Source organism: Argiope bruennichi, chromosome 5 (assembly GCF_947563725.1).
Source record: "Argiope bruennichi chromosome 5, qqArgBrue1.1, whole genome shotgun sequence".
NCBI lineage: Eukaryota > Metazoa > Arthropoda > Arachnida > Araneae > Araneidae > Argiope > Argiope bruennichi.
In genome coordinates, this window is record NC_079155.1 from 131,056,472 (window position 1) to 131,075,965 (window position 19,494).

The 19,494-nt window shown below is 29.1% G+C and overlaps 1 protein-coding gene across 7 annotated transcripts in view; it reads right to left on the reverse strand.

The window, feature by feature from the left end:
* Window positions 1-19,494, reverse strand: part of LOC129968441 (sodium/bile acid cotransporter 7-like) — a 100,192-nt gene that overhangs the window by 14,976 nt on the left and 65,722 nt on the right. For all 7 annotated transcript variants that reach the window (XR_008784404.1, XR_008784403.1, XR_008784407.1 and 4 more), the window contains 2 exons: window positions 14,165-14,251; window positions 2,074-2,333 (listed from right to left, as the gene is read on the reverse strand). The gene's annotated coding sequence lies outside the window, so the exon portion shown is untranslated. The remainder of the gene's footprint in view (window positions 1-2,073; window positions 2,334-14,164; window positions 14,252-19,494) is intronic.

Here is a 19,494-nt window from a genome sequence, read left to right on the forward strand (position 1 = left end):
ATATATTGATGTAATATAGATCACATCTATCCCAAATAATTTTATGAATAATTCAAACAAAAGAAAAATACTATTATTATTTAAGATGCAATTTTACACATAAGCACATAATTAAAAAAAATACATTGGAGCTTCACAAACATCAAATTTAAAGTTATTGTTTTAAAATAAAAAAAAACGGATACTGTTCAGTTTCTATTCATTATATGTGCTATACAAAAAAAATATTTTGTACTTTAGACCACAATGCTCATACTCAATTTAGATTTTATCAAAATACATTGAAGGAGATAAAATAAACAACATTCCGATATATTGATATTTATTTAATTTTTTAACTTAATTCTTTTTTATCATAACAAGATAAATTTATTTTTTATTCATTAACAAAACTTATAAAGTAAGTCAAGCAAAATTATTTTCAAGAAAGGACTTTAAAATTATTTGATTAATGATTTTATTATAACAATAGGTAAAATTTTTACCATGATATTTAAAGTATATCATCTATAATCTGCTTTTATATTTGAGAAAAACAATAAAAATAAAACCAAGCAAATTAAAAACAATACATGTAATAAAATTTACAAAAACAGGTTTCAAAAATATTTTATTAATGCACTAAAATGTAGAATTTCTTTATTTTAATTATTGTTATCTCTATTAATCTATATCTCTAATAATAATAAAGATGAATGTGCATATATATTGGTGCTCTACAGGCCAAACTATATAATCTAAAGCTACCCAAATTTGGCACATATATATTTTGGAATGTGAAAATGCAAGTACTTTGGAGCAATGCTTTTGAAATTTTTATAAGAATTTTAATTAAAAATTAGCAACATTTTACGTTTTTCCACCATAATTTCAGAAAGTATAACTGTACATCATCTTAAAATTCGAAAAATTACCTTTTTAGTAACATTAATTTGAAAATCATGCAATTTTTCATGAATTTTTAAGATATTTTTTTACTGATTTTGTGATTCTATAATATTTATAATAATGAATTAAAAATTAAAGGCTAAAATGAGTTAATAATTTAAAATGTAGATTTTTTTTATTTGAATTATATATATGTAATTAAATTTGGTTATATTTAACTTCAGTTAAATTGTTCAGATAAATGTTCATGCCTATGATTTCATTGATGCATATGATCTGTTCATTAAGCACATGAATGAAGTCTATAGTATCATAAAAGCTCTAATAAAAACATAAAATTTTCTACCATTAGTGAAAGCTAATAAAGGAAGATTCTGTTAGTTATCTATGCAGTTACAAGATGAATAAAAAAAGTAAAACTACAAAATGTAGAAATTAAAAGAGAAAGAAGGATGTTAGTGTTTTTATTACGGTTATGACATCACAGGATTATTCTCCATTAGAAACATTCATACACTCAATGAACAAATAACATTGCTTTCAGGCCTGACAAGTTAGTAGAATTGTAGGCAATAAAATTTATCTAAAAGATTTAAATGGAGTTAAATATATTCAGATTTAAATATATATAATTAAAATAAAAATACCTACATTTTAAACTATTAATTAGACAAATTTTAAACTCTTAAACTATAACAAAAGACTTTAATTTACAATTTATTATTATAATTATTATGGAATCCCAAAATCGATTTTTCTCATATTTATTATCAGGAGTTATCATGAGTATTACTTTTCAAATTTTCATAAGATTGATCAATTAACTAAAAATTATATTTTTAAAATATTAAAGTAATGCATTTTTAATAAGAACAAGAAAGTATATAATTCAAAGGCTTAAGCATTTCACAGAACTAACAAATCATGAAGTATGTGAAAATCAAAGCAAAAATTCCATTTTTGCAAATATCAAGCAAATAAAGTTAAGTAAAAGAGTTTTATTCTTAAGTAAGTTTTCAGGCTCAGTATGAAACTATGCATAAAATTAATTTAAAATCTATTTATAGGGGGAAAAATAGATTTACAATTTTTTTTATTCTTCATGTCATTGTCAGCAAAATATACAAACAATAGTTAATTAAACAATCAAATGATCCATAATCATCATAAATGTTGAGCATATACTTTGGCTGCTTATTTTTTTTTAGGGTTGACTTGGTTCAGAAAAATTTCCCATAAATGAAAGATTCAAAGGTTTCTTTTTCAGTACGATTCAAGAATGAGCTCTTAAACTTGCTTTTTGAGTAAAGCACTTTTTACAAATAATACATTCATCTCCATCCGTCTTTCTAAGTGTGCAGTTTTGAAAGTAGATTAATCAAACATCACACAGGTGTGTTTTTCTGAGAGAAGAAACTCGGAGATTTTAGCAGCTTGAGAGGAATCTACAATAGAAAAATAGAGAGTAATGAATATAAAACTTAATAATATTTCTATAATTTATACATAAATGAGAACACTGACTTGAACATGATATAAACATGTTCAAAATAATGTTAATGTCTGATACTGCACTTTCTATTCAGCTAGTATTTGATCTTATGGAATTTAGATTCAATACAGCACCAGAAAAATATTAGAATTATGAAAATTTTCATAGGCGTTTTTCTTTCAGATTCTTCAATGCTGGTAAGTAAAACCTGTTGTGAAAAAGTCTCACTTTCAAATATTTCAACCATATCTTTATAATTTTTCTTTAAATATAATTCATAAATGCTTAGTTATCTTCACTTTTCAACATAATGGTAAAATTTTTCTAATGCAAATGACTGTTATGAAAGCTTTTTCCAACAATAATAATATTAAATGATTGCCAATTAAATGTAAGGTACTCAAATGTAGTTCCATCAAAAACATATTAAAATGAAAGATCAACTTTAAATGCAAGTTGGATATTTTTAATACTTAAATCAAATTCATAGTACGAATCTTCAATAAAATGGAACTGATAAAACAATGGAATTTCAACCTGAAGACTGCTTTTTTTCATTCTTTAAAATCAAATTAATATAATATCACTCTGACAAAATTTCATAAACATAAAAAGAAAACATTACAGTTTCACAATGAATTAAAATGGAATTTTCATTGCATATACAAATAGATGTAGAGAATAATAAAATTTATCATCATATTTTAAACTTTGTAAAAATAAATATTCATATTAACTACATATGTGCAGATTTTACTTTTATATGTTAGTAATAAGTTGCCTTTTTTCAACTTAGCCTTATAAAATGCAGTGTTTCAAAATTATTTCCTTGTAAAAATAAAAACACTTTCAAAAAACCCACTTAACAAAGTATATATAATTATACAAAATGCAAAACACTTTTATATACTTGTAATTATAACACTTCTATATATTTTTATACTTTTAAAAATAAATGTGTATTTTTTTCAAGTTTTGAAAAAAAAATACACACATCTTTAAACCAATTAAAGCTAATATTAATGTGAGCAAATTACTATGTATTTCAACAGAAGCATGTCCACATAAATTTAAAATTACTGTGACTAGGTCTAAAATTGAAAATTATTTTAAATTACTAATTTCATAAAAAATAAGCCAAATAACAATAATAATCAGCCTATCTTAAAGAGTCAAAAGCCTCTTGTAAATAAATATTACAATTTAAATCAAAGAACATGACATACAAATATTATATATAAATAATTCCTTAAAAAATTAATCAATAGCCTCAATATAAAAGAAAATAATCACAAGGGAAAAAATTATTTAAAATTTTAACATAGCTTACAGGATTAATATCCAAGGGAAAAGAAGAATTAAAAGCAAATGTCAGAAAAACCATTTGGATTCGATTGCTAATAAGAATAAGGTCCATAAAATTTAATTTCCTTGCTTCTACATTCTGGCTACAACTGTTTATTGTGAAAAGCTTGACAGAAGTGTAATTTATATGTATAATATTCATACTTTTTTTAATGATAAGTGAGCAGTAATACATTTCTTCTTGCCAATACAAATTTTTTAATATTTTAGTAGTATAATCCAATACAATTTTGTTTTGAAATAGCCTATGATTCATTATTTAGAAGAATCTTCTTATATATAAATAAAATAGAGAAACATTTAATTTCCTTCAGAATAAGAAAGAACATCATTAATTTTAATATCCCCTTTTGAACAAAGCATTTCCCACACAATTTACACTGATAAGGTTTTTCTACTGAATGTATCAAAATATGTCTTTGAACATCAATCTTTTTAAAAGGAGTAAATTCTCAAATAGCACATTTCTGAAATTTCATTATTTTTCCTGAAGGATCTGAAAGATACATTGCTGGAAGAAAAAAAAAAAGAATATTGTTAAATTTCAAACTCAAACAAACAAAAAAAAAATGTAGATAACCTATTTAGGTCTATAGGAGTACACAGGTTAAATTTCGTGAAGATTGTACTTATTGTTTCGATTTTCGGGGTGTCCCTGACCTGGAACACTGCGCTGCTAGAGCTCTGAAAAGTGCGACTAAGTGAACATTGCAGTGAAGCGCGGGAATGGGGAAAATCTCTAGAATTTGAATTAAAAAAAACACATTATACTTTTGTAGCAGATTTAGCATGATCGAATTTGCACCACAAGGAGGCAGGCTGAGATACACTACTGGAGGGCAATTTTTGAAGCATTTGTGATGTTTCGAAAAAAATTGATTTCTCCACGCCTTTTTCAATACAATTAATTTACTAAAAAAAATCCATAGTTATATTTAAAATAGAAAATAATTAACTCAAAATAAAGAGCAGGAAACGCTGGACAGCTGTAAGTAAAGATAACCAAGGCCACCGATAAAAAAAAAGAAAGAAAGAAAAAAACATCAAACTTTGGAGACATAATAAGGGTTGGTTATTTCAAAGAATTCTGACTCTCGCAAACACTATTCCTTAAATTGAGTTCATTTTCCATGAAAAAGTGAGAACAGGAAATGAAAAAACAGGTGTTCTCTTTCCAGCATAGTGTTCGGCAGAGTAATTGTATTGGTGCACCAATCCAGCTAAAGGAACATTATCCAATGATCATACGTATGTTTTCTATATAAAAAAAATTAAAAATATATATATAATAAATAGTTTAAGATATTGTCAGCAAAATAACATTGAAATTATTTTCCTAACAATTACTTTTACTGGAAAAAAATTAACAAAACTCCTTGAAAAAAATTAACAAAACTCCTTGAAAAATAGCTTCCTACATAAAGTGCTTTAGCTAAAAATTAGGGATAAGCTTGTTTTAAGTTGGTATCTATTATTAAAAAAAAAGGTTAAAAATGAATCTTAAACATATTTTTTCTATTTATAGTTAATTTAACGATTTTAGAAGTGAACGAAGTTAGGTTTCCATATAGTGGAACACTGAAACACAAAGGATTAATGGCCAGTTAATAACATAAAAAAGATCCCGACATAGTATTTCTAGAGGAAAATGTAACCCAGTTACTTTAAACACTTCATATATGTTCTTTATTAAATGTCGGTTAGAGGACATATCATGAAAAATGGATATTGTTATAATGAAAGAAAATTTTCAGAGACAAGTAAATCTCAAATTCAGCAAATATACAAAAAAGTTTATATTAAAGGGAAGGTGTTTTTTCCTTCTTTATCCAGCACTGCAATAAAGTAAAAAGAAATAAATACAATATAAATGCAAATAAAAATAGTAGTTGAAAACTAAAATGTGGTGCATTACCAAATTTCATAAAACAGAAACAGTGACAGTTAAACAAATTCAGAACTAAATAAATTAGACTCACTAATCTATGGACAAATGGCATGGCCATAAATCCAAATATTTTTTGTTTCTATTTTTTTATATGTGTGCATGATTATGATATGATATATATATTAAAAAAGATTTGCATGAATGTGAATTATAATACAATGATCTAAATACAAATGCTAAAAATTATAGTTTAAAAATTGTTTATGCATTTCAGAATAAAAGAAAATAAAATTTTAAAACCAAATAATAACAAATACTTAAAGAAGGATATTTAAAAAAATGTAACACATAATGTTGGTGCTCAAATAAATATTAATTTGATTTTAAATGGATAACTGATATTAGAATAAAATCTAGAATTATTGCAATTTACAAAAAGAAAATAAAATTGAAAAATACAAAATGTATATAGCAATAATATACTAAGATTTCTTCAATTATATGCTCCTGCTTGGTGATATCAAGAAATGCTACATACATAAGTTTCAGTGATTACAAAAAGACTGAAATAATAGTTTTTGGCAGATTCTTTAGCATACACTGTAATGGGGGAAAAAATGCAGGTAAGATTTCAAATACATCATTAAAACTTTACATAGGTAAAAACATTACAAATGCAAAATATTCTCTAGTTTATTAAAAAAAAAAAAAAAACCATTCCACTATTTTGTATTCCTGCTTACATTAGTGATCAAAAAAATTTCTTTTCATTTACAGATGTAGTCGTAAATTATCATTGCAGTCTAAGTGTAGTTCTGAGAGTTTAAGAATTTCTGCTAAACATAATGTTATATGCCTGCCATTAAAAAAAAAAAAATCTGTTGATGCATATATAACATAAATATTTATCCTTTTTGTAAAATCCGAAGTGAATAAGGGTGAATTAATTAACATGTATTAAAACTCAAATTTTTTAAGGTAAGATTCAAGATCTTCACTAAGAGATTCATTACTACAGGTTAATATATTCGAAAAGTTTCAGATTTTGAAGAGAAATGTAAAATAATTTAATGTATCAAAACTGAAGACAGTTTTGTAGAGATCTAAAATGAATCATTATTTTGACTTTTAGAATAAACTCCAGTGAAAAGAATCTGGATACAGACGAAAGGGGGGGGGGGATCATTTTAGCTGATATTTTCAATCTAATGTAAATGTAAATTTAAAAATATTTCCATTGCCATTTAAAATGCTATAATAATGATATTACAATTTAAAATTGAGAATTTTTAGCTTTGGAATTCTTAAGCAAAAGGTTAAATCAAAATAGTGCAGATGAAGTTTGCGATCATTAACACTCTGGAAGAATAAGCTTCTGTAGAATTCTTGCATGACAATAAATAATTCAGAAAGACAAAATGGTCTTAAATATTTTACTGAAATTTATAAATATCTATGTTCAACCAAATTTACTTCCACCAGTTATTAATTAAAATTTTACATGCTTTGTTTTTGCACATATATATATATATATATATATATATATATATATATATATATATATATATATATATATATATATATATATATATATATATATATATATATATATATATATATATATATTTGAAATAGACCAATTACTTTTGTACATAAATTGGGCTATAAAGAGTTTTTTTTTTTTTTTCTCTCTCATACCCAAAAGGGCACTGCAAATAGTAAAGTGTTATAAACCTGAACTACCTAATATCAATATACACTCTGCTATAAAAAATGTCAAGTCAGTCAGTGAATTTTAATAGTGAGTGAATTTTTATGTATTATAAAGAATTGTTGCTTTTTGAAATTTTCAAAGCTGAAACGAATTACAAATACCTATGATTTATCATAAACTGTAAAGAATATTTACAATAAAAAACCCCTAACAACTTTGTGTACTATATGGTTGATCATCATTAAGTAAAAAAGGACATAAATTTATAATTCAAGACTTGATAGAGGATGCTAACGTGCTTCAACTTAGATTGTTTGACAATTGTATGATTGTAATTGTTTATAGAATATTTAGAATTTCAGACATTTAATCAACTTATCATCCTTGGAAGTTTATTATTTTTAGAAATGGAGAAACATACATAGGGTAAGAGGTATATTTTTGATGATGGACTATGAATTGTTCTTATCTTATTGTGGATGGTCGCCAAGTAGTAAACAAAGCCTGCGATAGCTCACCGACGTCGGTTACCCATTTGTTTCTTCCCTGCGAGTATTACGATGTGTTGATCTGTTATTGTGAAACGTTCGATGATAATCTTGTCGGGGTACCCGTCTTTAGAGCATAGAACTATCTTCTTCATGATAGTGACCGATCATTAGCATGGCTTTTTGTGTGGAATGACTTGAAATAGGTAGAGTCTTGAGGACGCCAACGGCAACGTCGTGATGTTTCGGAGTTCCGCGATGTGACTAAGTGGTCACGAGCAGCTCCACATCATAATTTGGAATAATTACTTTAATTTGTTAGTTTGGGGAGAGTTAAAATTAATTGAAACTAGTTAAGACGAAAGTTCTAACGGCATAAAATTTGGCAACTAATTTTTTTTGATATAATTAATTCATTTAAAATAATATTTAGTTTATTTATGGGGTAAATAGAACTTTAATGGAATTACGTTGTGCGTGCCTTTTGTAAAATATCTTCAATAATTACTATGGATGTGATACGAGAGAACAATTTAATTGCGAATATTTACATAAAAAAGTTTCGAAAGCATATTTACATCGGGAAAACGAAATCTGAATTGATGCGGAGTTGAGGTGCAACTGGTATGACGCTTGCATAATCTCCCATTGTAATGTAATTTTATGGATTACCTGCAATGTACAGTAATTTTTCAGAACTTCTGATTTCCAAGGAATGAAGTCTCTGGAATGGTCTTAATTTCCCCCTTGAGCTGTTCTTACTCTGGCGTCTCTTGAATGTCTATATGCTCCAGGGGGGACTTCAGTTACAATTTCTAAGGGTCAGTGAAGGCGTTTTCCATCAGTTTCAAGGAGAATTATGTCTCCAACATTCAAAGATTCATCTCGGTTGTGACGACCTTTATACACTGACATTGCTAAGTATTCGTTGAGAAATCTCGTTCTTAAATCATGCCGTAGATTTTGAATAAAACGTAATCTTCTATTTTGGCTTTTGCTGTCGATTTCGTCTAAATCAGTTGTATCCCCACTAGGAATGTCTTGCAATAAACAAGCAGGTGGCAATGGCCTTAGACCTTCTGAATCATCTTCAATATATGTGAGAGGCCTGGAATTTATTGTAGCTTCACAGTCACATATAAGATTTTCCAATTCTTCTTAATCAATACCTTTTCTACCCAAAATTCTCCTCCACATTTCTTTTAGCATGCGGATCATCCGCTCCCACCATCCACCCCACCATGCAGCAGTTGGAGGATTAAAATTCCATTTAATTTTCTTGATAGTGGAAAACGACATGATCTTATCCCAATCTAGATTTTTGAAAGCATTACTTGAACCAACCTTGGTGCCTTTATCAGTTTAGATTATGTTAATTCAACCTTTCCTAGCAAAAAATCGTCTTAGAGTCATTATAAAGACTTCCGTGGACAAGGAATAGACTAACTCAAGATGAACAGCCCTATAAATAGCATAGGTAAAAAGGACAATCCATGTTTTTTCTCCAGAATGCAAAAACAATGGGTCAGTCAAATCAATCCATGTGACTTCAAATGCTGCAGCAACTTTTATTCTATTTTTAGGAAGAAGTGCTAAAGCTGGCTCAATAAGTTTGGCTTTAAATCTTTTACAAGTAATACAATGAGAGCTTACTTGTTTTGCTATTTTATTGACAATAATAATCCAGTAATTTTCCCTGAAATTGGAAATGAGAGTTCGAAGTCCGGCATGCTGCAACTCACAATGTTCTTTCATTTTTCTTTAAGGCGACAGATTTAATGAAACGTATTATTCAAGCCAGCATTCTCAAAATCTTCGTATATTTCGAAAAATAAAGTAGATTATCAGTAAGTTTAACTGATTCATGCTCCACATTACTGACTATTGTTTCCCTTTTCTCCGATTCAACTAAATTGTCATCAAAAATTTGTTTCTCATCCAAAGGCCAGAATTCTCGTGACTTTGATAACCATTCTGGTAACCTTCCCAACACTTGCTCTTCAATAAAATCTTTGCATCAATCTCTTGAAGGAGGGTCTGCTGGATTCATATGACCTGGCACGAAATGCCAGTTATCAGAATTGGTATATTTTCTTATTTCAGTTATCCTATTTCTTACAAATGTATTCTAAGAACTATCCCGTTTAATCCAAGTTAAGACAACAGTCGAGTCAGTCCAAAAGTATACCTCATTAAATTTTACCTCAAGTCCATTTGTAACTGGCAATATAATCGGGCTAATATAGGAGCTCCCAATCGAGGAATTGTAATTTCCTTTGTTGGTGACACTCTTGATTTACTTGCTACTAATTGAACTGAAATTTTCCTGTTATATTCAGCAAGTAAGAAAATACATGCGGCATAAGAGGCTTCACTGGCGTCACTGAAACAGTGAAGACTTATCTGACAATCTTTAAAAGGATTTGAAATGAGTCTTCTTAGAATTTTGCAATCTTTTAACATATTTACATGTTTGTACCAGGCTAAAAATTCATTACATACAGGGTGTCTCAAAAACTTTGACCGCGGCATTTATTCCTGAAATATTGATCGTAGACATATACTGTAAGTTACAAAGTTGCGTAAAAAAAAGGTACAAATTGCTATGAAATCAATTAAAGTTTTCAGGGGATTAAAACTTTAAAAAATACAAAATTTAAATTTTTATACTGACCTCGTACAAAAAATTCCTTGTGAGTAAACTGTGCCGCATCCTCTAAAAAGGTCATGTACGAAATTTCATCATCTTATCACAAAAAGTCTCAAAGATATGAAACTTCATAAATGCAGACTTAAACCACTTTTCGATGCCTGGATATGAGTTCGCAAAGAGAAAAAATCATGTCGAATATTCATGTATAAGAGATCGTACACAAATCAACAAAGAAAGTAATGATTGAATAAATAACTAATAATTATACTATTTATTGGTTCAAAAGTATTAAAAATGTGTAAAAGGAAAGATTACATAACTTAAAGGAAATATTACATACGATTTTTTACAAATTCACTGACTGTGCTATTTTTGAGTTATATTCTGTAATTCATGATATAAAATTTTAAAGTATTTTTCACGAAGCATATATTTTAAAATTTGTATTTAAAACTAAAGTTATGAAGCATATTTAATTTTCTTATGATGCATTCCTGGGTTGCGTTATCTGCACTGAAGCTGTAAATATTTGTATTTTAATTTGTGATTGATCCTTCTCCAACTTTGTTTTAACATATTTTTGAGAATTTCCATGATAAAATTCTGAAATTTTGTACATGATCTTATTAGAGGATGGGACACATTTTCTCAATGGGAATATTTTTGTACGGGGTCTGTATAAATATTTAAATTTTGTATTTTTTAGACTTTAATCCCCTGAAAATTTTAATCGATTTCATAACATTTTGCACCTTTTTTTACGCAACTTTGTAATTTACAATATATGTCTACGATCAATATTTAAGGAATAAAAACCGCGGTCAAGGTTTTTAAGATACCCTGTATATCTGGTGGAAGCACATCATAACAATTAATTTTTCTTTTCCATGTTTTTTGTAGAATGATCTTTGGAATAAGAGTAGTTGGACTCGTAAATCCTATTGGGTGGTAAATTCGTTGAGCAATAAATAATAATGTTCGTTTAGTCATATTTTCTTCTGAAATTTTAATAGTACTGTTACAAGAAAGTTCATCATTTTCAGTATCCCAGGAAAGTCCTAGTTTTGGAATATATATCTTTTTTGTTTCTTCTACAATTTTTTCAGAAGTAACCCAACCTCGTAAGTCAAATCTGGCTACAGACATCAGTTCTTCAGAAATAAATTTGGATGCTTCTTCCTTAGTTTCTAAACTAGTTATGCAATTATCTACATAAAAAGATTTTTGAAGTTGATGTGCTGTTTTCTTCCTAACATTTGGAACATTCTCGAGATGATGAGCTTTCGTTGACTCAAGTAAAAATGGGCCAAGAGGAACAACAAATACCACTTGGCAATATCTCAGGGTGATCAATTCCTCTCATCTTGAAAAATCTTATCACCATAAAAACTTAAAATTATCCTTTGGTTTCAGGCTGATTTTTAAGAAGGCCTTTTTTAATATCTGATGTTATACCAATAGCATTTTTACGAAATTGCATTACCAATTTTGGTACTAATTCTAATAAATGTGGACCCTTTTCTAAGCAATTATTCAAGCAATTTCCTTTAGAGTCTTTAGTGGCGCATCGAAAACTAGACGAATCTTTGTAGTTGTATCTACAATCTTTATTACAAGATGATGAGGTAAATAGTATCCTTTATTCTTACCTTCATCAACAATTTCGATAATTCTCTCTCAAATCCACTTATTAAACACATCATCATATCGCTTAAATGTCCTAATCGAATAAGAGATTTTGTAGTTGACATCAAACGCTTAGTGGCTACTTCTTTGTTGCTTTCTAACTCTGGATATCCACTTTTCCACGGCAAACATATTTCATATTTCTTGTCTTCATTTTTCTCAATAGTTTTACGGAAAAATTTAACTGCTTCTTCATCGGCATCCGGCCTTGATTTAATTTCTACAGAATCTCGTATACCGATGGCATATAGCCTCCATAATTCCATCAAATTTAAATTGGTAGCATAAATAATTTTCTTCAAATATTTTGACTGTTTCGCTTGTTTATCTTGAAGTGTTCATCTGAGTTTTGTTTTTATGGCTACTAAATTTTTATCAATGTGTTCAATTGATCCCGTCAGCAATGGACCAAGATAATCTGCTCCTATTAATAAATCTATTTCAGGAATATCTTCCCCTGTATTACTTAATTCTATATTTTTTCTCTTCAAAATGGGAACATTTTTCAAGATTACTTATACGAGGAATAGCACCACATATTTTCTTTTCATCTAAAACGCAAATGCTGTGCCTGAAATTTGAATTGCAATGTAATGTTATACACATTATGGGATTTTTGTTTAGTTTCATTGCACCCCCCAAAAGTCCATGACTTTATATTTCTTGATCTACTGGTTCCAATCCCACTTTATCCCCAATATCCTTTTTTATGAAAGATCTCTGAACACCGGTATCGAATAATCCTCGGATAATTAAAGATCTGTCTTCCTTGATGATTTTCATCAATACCATTGACAATAATGTAGATGAATTCCTTGGTGACAAGAGAATCTTACCATCTAATTCAGGTGATAATTTTATATATACATATATATTTGGACACATAATAGTATGATATTTTTCTTGCATATAATGCACTTCAAATAGGTCATACAAATCTTCGAATTAAGACCTGGTTTCAAACAAATAAAGCATGTACCTTTCTTCTTTAATATTTCTCTTTTCTCTTTCAGTGACATATCAGGAGCTTTAAAACATTCTGTTGTATTATGAAATGACTTAGTACAAAATATGCATTACTTGTTATTTTTATCGGCTTTTTTCTTTTCACTATATACAATGCAAACTGCCGAAAAAATTTTATTTTTCGATTTAATTTTTTGGAACTCTTGGTCCTTTGCAAAATCGAATCGAGCACGTTGTAATCCCTCATCACTTTCAATCGAAAAAATTCTAACAAGTTTCCCAAAATATTCGACTTGACTTTATTTTCAACTCTGCTACGTGTTCGTTCCCACTCTTTTATAAAATCTTCTGGTAGAGCTTACTCTACTAAAGGATACTTCGTACTTTTCAAATGTCACTCCTAATATCTGTAATGCTCTTTACTGGGTTTCTAATTTATCATAAAGAAAAGTGAAATTTTCTCCATTCTTTGCTTGCATTAAAACAAGATTCAAAAGTTCACGAACTTAAATTTGGATCAACAATTAATCTTTAGAAAAACGCGATTTCAACTGTACAATAGCTTTATTATAATTCGCGCCCGAAAGTGAAAAACTTTCTATTAAATCTCTTGCCGATGAACCAATTTCCGTCGTTTGCAAAAGATATTGAAATGTATCATCCGAATCAATGCTATCATCATTGTGAATTTTTTGAAATTGTCGCCAGAATCCGAGCCAGTTCTTTATATCGCCGTCAAGACGTTTTAATTCCAGCCTGGGAAGGCGAAAAGTTCGTTTTGTTTCATTTAATACACCGGACCGCTATTTTCTTCTTTCGTAGCCAAAACAAAATCAACTTTCGTTTCATAGCAATCCACTGATCGCGATAATTTTCCGTTATGTCAAGGACATTAGAAAATTCTTCTTCTTCAATATTTTCCATTTCTGACTGTATTACTCTAATTTTTTTCATCTAATTCAAATAACCTTTCAGCTTTATCACTTAAAATATTAAGTATAGGTATCAATTGAATTTCACTTACCGGTTCCGTTTTTACAGCATTTTCAACTTCTTTCAACGATTTTGTCGCTTGAGTTGTGTTTTCTCCCGTTTTAGATAATCCATAGTCCTATAATGGACGCCAATTTGTAAAATATCTTCAATAATTTCTATGGATATGAGAGAACATTTTAATTGAGAATATTTACATAAAAAAGTTTCGAAAGCATATTTACATCGAGAAAACGAAATCTAAATTGATGCGGAGTTGAGTTGCAACTGGTATGACGCTTACACCTCTTCCACGGGGACTGAATTAGCTATTTGGACTATTTGAGTCTTGAGGAAGATTGTGATAAATATAGTGAAGTTATGCACGAAGCTAGGATTGTGGTTGATCAAAAAAGTGGATGGAGCGATTCGATTGGTTATCACTGGTGTTAAGAGTGCGAGCCCGCGCTGTCGAAAACAAACGGTTACTTGCAATTTTCACTCTGCGTAAATTAAAGTTTTTAGTGATTTTTATAATAAAAGATGACGCTAGTAGTATTAGATATTGACTTTAATTTAACGGGTTAAGTGAGGGAGATAGAAGTCTAGAAATATCTCCCGGTTAGAGGAGGACGTTTAGAGATATGTGATGCGAGAGGATAGAACCTGGACCCTTGTGGTTTGCAGTGCAGTAACTAAACCATTATGCAAAAGCAATTGCCTGTGCAGCGTAGTTGTTAACTGGATTATATGCTATTCACCACAGACTCTCCCTCCAGTGAGTCGGAGGTGAGACGAACGATATGGCTATTGAGTGGTGATGTATTGATAGCTGTTGTCTAATGGGCCTGTACCCAGTTGAGTAGCAAGTGTGTGTGGGTGAGTGGTTGCTGATGCTGCATCACGTGAGTGTGACGACTTTGGGTTGCTGCGACTTTTTTGTATTGCTGCATCCAGTGAGTCTGACGACTTTGGTTTGCTGTGGGTAGATGGCGCCACAACAGCTGTACGAAGATTGAAGGTTCATTGTCCGAGGTCACCAATTTAGCGTTATGTGATTATGATGATGCTATTCACCACAGACGTTTTTAGATCTTTTTTTCTTTATTGCAAAAGTTTGTGGCAAGTTTTTTTTAACGAATTTTTTAAGAGAGGAATAATCGATCGCTTTACGAATTTCGTTATTCGAAAAATAGTTGGGGTCTTTACAGATATTTTTAACAATTTAATTTTGCTGTAGGCCTATTAATTTAAAGTTACTTTTGGCAGCGTACCCCCACACAGGGCAGGCCTAAATAAGTGCTGGACGCAAATAGGCTGTGTAAATAAGTAATTTATTTTCCCCAGTCATTTTGGAGTTCTTGATAGTAGCGGAAAAAATTTTCTTGCTAAATGTCGGAACTTATTTTCGATATAAAGTGTTTCCATGTGAGTTTTCTGTCTAAAACTAAGCCAAGATATTTACAGTTCTGAGACCACGGGATAATTTTATCATGAAGCGTAAGTTGGGGGTATGCGATATTAACAGATGGCTTCGGTTTTATTAACATTGATATCGATTTTCCATTTTTCGAAACAGCCTTCAAGCTTTTTAAGGTGTCGATTAAGGGCAATATGGATCAATTTGGGATTTTTATTTTTAGCGAGTATAGCTGTATCATCGGCAAAAATATATGGCACTGTATTAAATTGTTTTGAATGTCATTAATGAAGATGGAAAACAGAACCGGTCCAATTTTTGAGCCTTGGTCTACACTTGCTAATATATATATATATATATATATTTCATTTTTAATTTTTATTTTAAATGTATGATTTTTTCATGTATGAGATAATTGTTTGAATTAGGTAGTTGGAGATATTATAGTTAACTAATTTCTAAATTAGTCCGTATTGCTATACTCTTTCACATATTGTCATACACCTTTCTGTACATCCAGAAATACTGCAGCCGGTTTTTGTTTATTTTGGAACGCTTCTTCAATAACTTCGGTAACTCTATATAATTCATGTTGATAAGTTTTTTCTAATGCCAAATTGTTCTGGGATAAGAATATTATTTTTTTTGAGGAGAGAATTTAGTCTTTGAAGAATAATTTGTTCAGTTAGTCAGGAGAGGAGAGAGATGAGCCTAAAATTTGTTGGATCTTTGCCAAGTTTTGGGATTTGGACTATAAATGTTGTTTTCCGTTTTGTGGGGAAATAGTCAAAAATTAAAATTTTATAAATTATGAAGGTTATTTCAGAAATAATATTATAGGGAAGATTTTTTAACATTTTATTATTGGTTCCATATATTTTCACAATTTTTTAATCTCTCATTTAATTTTATTAGGGAGGGGGAATCTCTCATTTCTCTAAAAGAATTATGTTTAAAACGAAATAGCGCGATAGCCTCGTTGACAATTTTCTCAATTTCTAAGTCTATGGTTTCATTGTTTATATGTGTGAAGCGGTTCTTATGCAATCGCGTTATCAAATAATTCTTAATTTTTTTTTTCATCGTTGTAATGCGGTTTTGCGCTTCCGCTTTGGCATAAAGTTCCATTTAGTAACGATATTATTAAATAGAATATTAATAAAAATGAATAATAAATTTTCGGTTATATGCTATTTAGTAAATTAATTACTCATGTAACTAAACGTATTTTTTTAAAAATAAATTACTCCCTGTAGTAATAATTAATTTTTTCAAAAATATGTTATTATTTCTTAATGGTGTCAAAAATTTTGTTTATTATATTTTAAATATTTAATATCGTTAGTTTAGTCGCGTTCTATTCCTTAAGATGTATTGAATAATTATTTCCTGAATTATTTTCAAACTTATATTTTTTTATCACAATTAATATTTTCTCACAGAATTAATATTCTCCTTTTGATTATGTATTTTTATGAAAATAAAAAAAAATTCTGTATAAAAAAATTATTAAAATTTTTAATAAATATTATTAATTTTATCAGTAGCATGAACATTTTCAGCATATTGCCAAAGATTTTATACCAATAAAAAGAAGCATTAAATATGGCCTTTTTACAGGATCGTCTAGAAATAATTGTTTGATTAAATCTGTTTTCCTATAAATGCTTAAAATAATTACTAAACGTTTATCATAGAAAAAACATAAAAAGAAAGTTTATTACATAAAAATCAATTAAGATTCCGCAAGAATCGAGCTACTAATGATGCATTAAAAAGTATTTTCAATTATATTTACGAGTCAAAATGTAAAAACTTGTTAACCTGAGTAGTCTCTCTCGATATTTTCAATGCTTTTAACTCAATAAGGTGGATGGATTTAAAACAACTTTTTGAAAAATATGCCATTGCTGGTTCCTTGAGACAACTTTTGGAAGACTTTTTAAATGATAGAACGATATTATTAACAGATGGTAAAAAGTGGAGATATAAAATAGGAGTCCCACAGGATCTAGTTTAGGCCCTGTTCTGTGGTTATTAATCATTAACGAGTTATTGTCAGATAGAGAAATTAATAGTGAATCAGAGATTATGGTACAGGCATATGCAGATGACATTATTATTTTAATGAGAGCTACAGCATCTTATCAATTTACTGAAAAAAGCACAATAGTTATGAAGAAACTGGAAAATTGGGCAAATAAATATAACTTATCTTTTAATAGAAATAAGTCCGTATTTACTATTATAAAAAATAAAAAGGATATTACACACAATCCCGGTATAAAATTATATACTCAAAGGTTGTCCTACTCAAAAGCTATTAATTATTTGGGAATTACTATTGACCCAAACTTATCATTTTTGCCTCATTTGAATGCAATTCAGGATAAAATCATAAAATTGCAAGACAAATTACGCAGAATTGCTCGCCCAACTTGGAGTTTAAAACCAAAAGTTTTAAAACAAATTTATTTGGACGTTATTGAGAAAATTATAACTTATGGAAGCGAATCATGGTATAGGGATATCGTCAAAATAAACAACAAGTTGATCAGTATCCAGATGCAATCTATGTTAATAATAACGAAATGCTACAACACTGTTTCTAACGAAGCTTTACAAGTTTTGAGTGGATGCCCCCCATTGGATATCAAAATTAAATATTCTAATCTGGTATCAGAAATTATAAAAAAACCAAAATCAATCGAACACCTAAATGGAGTTACAAATCTTAATTACGTGACGTTAGTAGCCCCCTTGGAAAGCACAAAAAATAGAATGGACTTATTTTAATGAAATCATGGATGGGACGCAAATATACACCGATGGATCAAAACTTGAAGGACGAGTGGGGTGTGCTATTGTTATTTATCAACAAGGCATTGAGATTGATTATATGAAGCTTAGACTTAATGATAATAGCACAGTTTACAATGCTGAACTCTTGGCCATTATCACTGCAGTTGACTACATTATTCACAAAAAATGGCTAAATGTTTCCATCCTATCGGATTCAAGATCCGTACTAGAAACATTACAAGCGTCTAATGAAGATAGAAGATTAATAAGTGACTTGAAATCAAAAACAGTCAACTCAAATTTAAATATTAACTGAAAGTGGGTGAAAGCCCATAAGGGCATTGTTGGTAACGAAAGAGCTGACATTTTGGCTAAAGAAGCAACAAAGAAAGAAGGAATTTTGGACCTTCAATTACATAATTAAAAACAGAAGTAAAAAAATAAGATAATGGAAAAATGGCAAGTTAGATGGACAGACACCAAGAAAGGTGAATGGACCAAGAAATTTATACAAGTAAGTGTAAACAGATTATATGGAGACTTTTATATTAACCAAATCATTACAGGCCATGGAACTTTTAGAGCTCACCAAGCAAGGCTTTTTGGTAAATCAACTGTTTGTATTTGTGGAAGAGCCTCAAGGACTATATTACATGTGTTAATGCAATATGATCTTTGGAGTGATCTTCGGTGTAAATGGCCAAGAGAATGGAGCACTATGGAACTTGAAATGTTAGTCGAAACTCCATCTTTTCGCTCTAGTGCTTCTCAAATTATTTCTAAACTCCAACAAATGGAAATGTCTAGCCTTGATTGATTTTTATTTGTTCTGTTCATTTGTAAATTACTCTTGTAAATTATACGTTGATTTTTGGGTGTTTTTCACCAATCTTTATCAATTTCATCATTCTTTGGAGTGATATTCGGAGTAAAGGCCAAGAGAATGGAGCACTATGGACACTTTTTATAGACATTTTTTAATCAATTTTGTGTTTTATTACTTTGTAGAATGTATATTCATGTTTCGATTATTAAGTTAGAATTTAATGAGATATCACTGTAATAGTCTATTAGTAACATTAATTATTTGTTGTTTAGAGTATAAGTACTATTAGATATTAATCGGTATTGGAAGACGGTGATAGGAAATTAAATTTATA